This window comes from Genypterus blacodes, unplaced genomic scaffold (assembly GCF_046128005.1).
Source record: "Genypterus blacodes isolate CSIRO-AG114 ecotype Tasmania unplaced genomic scaffold, CSIRO-AGI_Gbla_v1 ptg000438l_1, whole genome shotgun sequence".
Lineage (NCBI taxonomy): Eukaryota > Metazoa > Chordata > Actinopteri > Ophidiiformes > Ophidiidae > Genypterus > Genypterus blacodes.
Genome location: NW_027467208.1, coordinates 3,409,895 through 3,416,752, shown reverse-complemented (window position 1 = coordinate 3,416,752; position 6,858 = coordinate 3,409,895). Strand labels below are relative to the sequence as shown.

General features: G+C 48.2%; 1 non-coding gene across 1 annotated transcript; it reads left to right on the top strand.

Moving 5' to 3' along the window:
- The first annotated feature begins 3,685 nt into the window (after window positions 1–3,685).
- trnar-ccg (transfer RNA arginine (anticodon CCG)) lies at window positions 3,686–3,758 on the top strand. The gene has a single exon. It is a non-coding gene; the product is annotated as a tRNA-Arg (tRNA).
- Window positions 3,759–6,858: the final 3,100 nt, after the last annotated feature.

Genomic DNA, 6,858 nt, shown 5'->3' with positions numbered 1-6,858 from the left:
GAGGATTTTCACCACGGGATCAAAAGACTAAAACGACGGCTTTTCACCAATTTGAGCCGCAAAATTGAATTCTGAGTTAAAGGATTTCTCTGCAGGCTCCCACATGGGTTTGATCCCTCATCTGTATTCTCTGACAAATTCATTTTCACCGCGTGTTCGCCCCCCTTTTTTTGTTTTGCTGTAGTATTTTGGAGCCGTGACTGAATTACAAATGGTAGTTTTGATATCGTTTGGTTGTTTAAGTGAAAAGTAAGAAGGACTGGAGTCTCTCTCCTCTGTGATCTCTCTAATAAAGAGCCATACATGGACATGAAAAACACATAATTACTTGGATGCAGTCTCACTAGTGATACACACACACCTGCGCACAGACACGCACACACACACACATGCGTTTCCCTCCCTTACACACCCGGGCAGTGGGGATTGCTTCTGAAAAACAGCACCTGCTCCTCCATTTGAAAACTATTTAGGGAGGCATCAAACTCTATCAGGGCAGGTCTGATTGCGGTCGCCTCTTCACAGTCCCCCAATCACTCAGTGAGTCAATTAGCCCCCCCACCACCACCACCGCCACACACACACACACACACACAAACACACACACACACGCACACACACAGATATATTCGCTCGCATTCCCCCTCTGTCCGCTGTGGGTTCCGTCAGGGAATGAGAGTCCATCGCCAGGCCTCCCAGCAACACCTGAGGCCCCCCGCCCCCCCACAAACCCTCTCTCTGCCAAACTCGCCCCCTCCTCCTCCTCCTCCTCCTCCTCCTCCTCTCTTCGCCCGGCTAATAGCGGAGCTCCAAGGGCGCCCGGACCACAATGGCATTCAATTCACCCTTATTGTGCCCCTTTACCAAACCTCGTACCAGAAACTCAACAGCTATTTAGAACATGATGGGGTAGAAGAAGAAGAAGGAGGAGGAGGAGGAGAGCGAGGGGAGAGCGGCAAACGGGAGAACAAGACGATGGGGGGGCGAGGGGGAGCCGCCCCCGCTCGCCTCACCTCTTTGATCGTTTATGTTGTTCAGCAGAGGTGTTGCCTGTGTGTCTGTGCTCGAATCCACATTCACCTGTGTGTGTGCGTATGTGTGTGTGTGTGTGTAGGCTGCGTTTGGTTGACTCTTTTGGTTTTAGACATTGGCGTTCTCTCACGATCGCTTATTTATTCGGGGGCCTTTTGAAATAATCGAGTTGACACATCTGTCAGACGGTGAGAGGAGGAATGCTAAAAGGTCACCGGGCGCGGCACCAGCTGCTCCCACACCAAACCTTTCCTGCCTCCAAATAGCACAGTCATTACACCACAACAGATGGGACTCCTGCCTTTCATTTCTGCCTCACTCTCTCTCACACACACACACACACACACACACACACGCAAGCATGCACTCACACATGCACATGTACTCCACACACACACATACGAGCTGAGGTGCAGTCACAGCAGACGCTCGTCACAGACAAGACAGGAAAACATGCGGGCGGAGACGCCTACTGTACACATCTGCATACACACACACACTGGTATACACACATTTACTCTTACACACACACACACACTCTGTCACCGTCTCACCTACTCTTGCACGAACACGCCACACTTCTCCCTCTGTGGGTCTGATTTCCATGTACAAGGTCAGTGTGAGCTTGTCTGCGGGGAGCGTCCGTCCCTCAGACACAGAGCTCCACAGAAGGACAAACGCAGTCTCGACGAGGACAAAAGGCAGGGGAGACGTCCTCTCTGCAGTCTGTCTCTCTATTCACCATTCAAAACCCTTTTATTTCATCTTCGAGCCATTGTCTAATGATATCTGCCTCAAAGAAAGAAAGAGAGAGAGAATGGAACCTTTATGGCTGTCGGGGGAAGCTGATGTTTGATTGAAACCTCAAACTCCAGTGGAGCGAAGACGTAATACGACACAACGTCCCACTGAATTAGACTTTCTGGACCATCTGCAGAAAGAGCTTTCGCATTGTTGGAAACCCAAAGAGCAGCCCGGGGCCTGGCTGCGAGCGCCTCCTTTGATGGAGCGCCGTAGATTAACGCTGGCTGGAATGGAGAGGAATTTTTCTGATGACTGCGTAAAAAACAAAGAAAGAAGAAGAAATCAGCCCCCCCCCTCCCTTCTCGCTGTACCAACTTTAATCGCTTTACGTAAGAAAAGTAAACCAGTTCAGACGCGTCGCCTCAAGTACACATCAAAGATCCACGCTTAACCAATGCAGCTGTCGCACATCACTTCGCTCGCAGCATCATCATCCGATCCTCGCCGCCGACTTTGATACGCTGTCGCGCTTTTAAGTGCGAGTGAGACGAAGACTTGTCTTTGTCTTGGTCTCACAAAGGCAACGTATCGCTTTGAAAACGTGCAATTGTTCCATAGAAGAATCCTATAGAGTCAATTTGTTGTCTTTGCCAGTGCGGCTATTGTTCCTCTTAATGAGCTTGAGGGGGAGCCCGCGTCTGAAGAGGGGGGAGTTGAAAATAGCAATGCCACAATGCAACGCTTGCTGTATGTAAATGCGGCGCAGCATCATCCATGTACAATTCATTAGTAATTAATGTGCAGCAATAGAAATACTGCAGCCGGATGCACATTAAGGATTCTTCCTTGCTTTGTTAGGTCACACGTGGAGACTGGTGTATATATTATATTTTGTTTTTTAGCTGAGATGATCACATAATGTCCGCGTGCAAAGTTTGCATTTTCATTTCATAGCGTCCCCGTCGCCAAAGAGTCGATGTGATAGCGCAGCAATTTGTGGCGTACGTGCCGGGCCGTAAGAGCGTCGGACGCATTTAAACGGCCGTAACGCATAAATCATGTAAATGCGCGGTGAGGACGTAGCCGCGTATTTTTATAGCTTATATGAGACATTATTCACGTTCCATCCCCGTCCCTCCTCTGTCTGTGTACGCCTCGGCGCCGTAAAGAACAGTGAGATGTTTGGACCCGCAAACCTCTCAGGGCTACGTTACAGCTAGCGTGCTGTTAACAGGAGCCGCTGTGTATGTTATCTGTGACATTTATGAGCTGGTACGGGGGAATGGAACTCATTCAACCACTGTATAAGCTTTGGAAAAGCAAGGATTCAGAGAGAGTTTAGATCTTCGGAAGGAATCGTCTAAATCCACATGTGCAGCCGCTTATTGGATTTGTTTCAAGATAACTGATCCTGATTTCTTGCAGTAAATTATTGAGTATGTTTTCCTTCCGAGTTGACTTAATACCGCAAACAGAAAACAACACGGCTTTGTATATGTCAAGCGGGGCTCCAGAGATGAATGGTTCACTTAAAGCATCCGTGTTTGGCTCTGTGTTAGCGAGTTAGCACAGCTCCCTTTGGTCTGTAAGAAGAGTGTGTGAAGTTTGTTTACTTAAAAGAACCACTCTAACAGCTTTTCCAGCCCCTTGGTCTGACATGTCTGAGAGTTCAGGTATGCAAATGAGCTGCAGTATCCACAAGGGGCCGTCTCAAAGTGTGTGAGTGTGTATGTGGTGTCCAAGCTAGTCCTCGTCGGTGATTGTGCTTGACAGCCATTGATGCTACTGAGTCAGGGCAGCATGTTGCCCTCCAACCAAAGGCTGCTTGTTGTAACGGACATTTTCAACCAGGCTTTATTGTATCTAAGGTTTTATTGAAACAGCAGCAGTATTGAGACAACCTTGTGCAGGCCCAGTGGCCTAATGGATAAGGCATCAGCCTCCGGAGCTGGGGATTGTGGGTTCAAGTCCCATCTGGGTCGGTATTTAATCACTGCATTGCATTGTCTCTGTACTTCAACGCACAATGACATTTAATCAAATCTAACATTAAACAACTTTAAATGGCAAATCAGGTTACCAAGTTAAAGGCAGAAACTCAAGGTTCACCTGGTGGACAGGTAGGGAATGGCAGCTGTCTGACTAAACATACACGTCTATGGACGTAGTCTCAACCTTTATTGTCTCACTGTCAATCACCAGTAATGAAACTTCCTGCTGACCACATACGAGCACAGCAACTTACCTCATTGTGACATCATCATACTGGTTGCTGGCACCCTGGGTGAGCAGCCACACCCACATTATCTCTGAGACGCTTCAGCACCCAGTGAGTTGTTTGTGACACTGCAGAGTTCAGTTGTCACTCAGCCCCATATGTGACCCATTAACGCCAGCATCAGAAGATGTGGCAGGAGACCAGGAAGAAGCCTCCAACCTTCTGTCTGCCCACACACACCCCACACACACATGTTTTTGACAGGCGTGGTATGTGTATGTGTGTGTGTGAGTAAGAGGGAAGAGGGGAGGAATATGTGAGTGTATGATTGATAATGTAAACTGATTTGACAGATGACTTGGTGCTACTGGTATGTGTGTGTGTGTGTGTGTGTGTGCCTGTGTGTTGGTGTGTGTGTCTGCCTGTGTGTGTGTTTACATGCATGTGCTCTATTTGTTTTACTGTCCTAATAGGCATCTGCCATGATGAACAACCATTCATCTTCCTATACCCGTGCATTTCCCATTTTCCCTCCTGCTGTTTGTGTGTGTGTGTGCGTGTGTGCTTCCAGTATCTGCATTAACACGTGTGTACACTGGTGTGATTGATGCTGCTGTACCTCGGCGTCTCTGTCAGATTTAGTGCCCCCAAACTCCCGGTGGCCTGCGTCCCCTCTAAGCACAGTAAGCATAAAGCAGCCGATTTACTTTATGACTGCGGCGCTCCAGACCTTTAGGAGATTTACGTTCCTTTTTTATGTATTAGCTGCTGCCGGAATGTGCTGGACGATAATGACGGACAGACAGCTGGTCACGCCGGGAGAAGAAAAAGCGCTGCGTCGACAGCTTTAATGGAACCAACAGAGCAGTAAACAGTGAATTCAATTAAAATTTGTTCTTTGTGAGGATTCGCCGCAATCAAGTGACAGTGGATGGAGACGCACAGCCAACGCTAATAGACTGGCGTGAATGAGCGGCGTAATTGGCATCACTTGTATGGTTTTTATTGCTGCGTGGCAACGGAGCTAAACACTATACAGGCCCAGAGAGAGAGAGAGAGAGAGAGAGAGAGAGAGAGAGGGGAAGCTGTAATGTATGAGTGATCGGATGTAACTGCTTTATTTATCATAATGAGCTAAATGTATCCAGATCAAATGGCCTGATTCTGCCTGATTTTGCCATTCAGATCGCTGCATCAGTATGACATCATCGTATTGATCCCACAGTATTCCTGGATCTGTACTAGGACGTTATGGTTTCTTTCCCGTTTGCACCAAACACAAACTCCACGGTGGAGGTAATTGCTGATAATGTTCTGTTGCATTTGTTTTGTCAGCTGTGTTGTTTGCTGGTGTGTGCGTGTGTGTGTGTGTGAGTGTGTGTGTGTGTGTGTGTGTGTGTGTGTGTGTGTGTTCACTCGGGAGCCAAGACTCTGAGTGCACTGAAGGCATTCTGGGTAAATTTGGGAAATTTGCCATCAAAAGATAGAAGCGGATGAAGCGGGTCTAGATTGAAAATGAGCTCAGCAGGAAGCGACTCAGATAGACTTCCTCTGAAAAGACAAAAGTGCTCAGCCCATTAAGAGGAAACACAACAACAAGAGGATCCAAATGCATTATGGGTGTTAATAGGGGTTGAAACATCAAAGCAATTATTAGGATAATTGGGGATATTCATGTTCAGCCTGAGGAAATAATGGCTAGAATGTCCCAAATACATCAATGCATGAAGAAATGGAAAGGTCACACACTGCATTAGTGCCACTGTCAGTCTTTAAAGTGATTTGAAGATAATTATCTCTCTTCTCCCGCTTGTTGCATTGAGTGAAATCTTCCCTCGCCTGATTGCTTCGGCGCTGGAGGGGATTCGGCTCACCGGCGAGCTCTCGGGCCGCTCGTCAGGCCGCTCGTCAGGCCATTAGGATCTTGTTATCAACCAATCAAGTGGGTCTGGGCTCGATGTCCTGTGACAGTTATTAAGAGCTTTTCGCCTTCAGCCACAGCCGTCGATCGGCACAGGTTAAAGTTTACGCACTGTAGTCTTCAGCCTGTCAGCGCTCGGCCCGCACGAGGCGTCCTTCACCGGCCGGATGTCTTTAGGATATCCAAAACGTCTTTCACTGCGCTCCTCTCCTTCCTTCCTTCCTCGCCGAGTCAAGACGGAGGCCATCATCCTCTCTAACAGCGGCTGACAGCCCCCCCCCACATCACTCCTGACATTAGCTTTTAGCCATCACGTTTTTACGACCCCCCGGTCCTGACGGCAGATTTGTCGGGGCCGGCGCTGGCAGCCTCTCTCGGTCTCCGTCTGCCTCTCCTAATGTCTCTGTGACAGAGGAGATCTGGGGGCCTCCATCTCACACTCTTTATTACAGCACGGGCCGCGGCGTTCCATCATTTTCCACTCTCCGGTCGCACAAAGGCACACGCGCGCACACTCGCCAGTTCACACACACGCGCTCACACTTGTCCCCATAGGGCCTGAGATTGATGGCAGTTACAGAGTAGAGAGAGGGAGAGAGGGAGAGAGAGAGAGGTTGTCTTGAATTGTATGGCTGTGGAAGAGGAGCAGTGACCTCTTATGTTAATAAAATGACTCTTTAATAAGTTATTGAAGCGTGGGAACCTGAGATTATTTTGTGATATTCTGCTTTAATGTGGAGGAATCTAGAGAATCTACAGGAAATCACTGATGAAGCTTTTTTGATGCATTTTGAAATAGGAATGATGTACAAAGCTGTAGTAACATGGACGATTTGTTAGAGTATTGACTCCACACACTCCACACACAGCAGGGTTGACTTGAGTGTGTGCTTCAGGTTCACTTTGTTTATTATTACTCCAACTAGGATCAATGCAGCGGCTT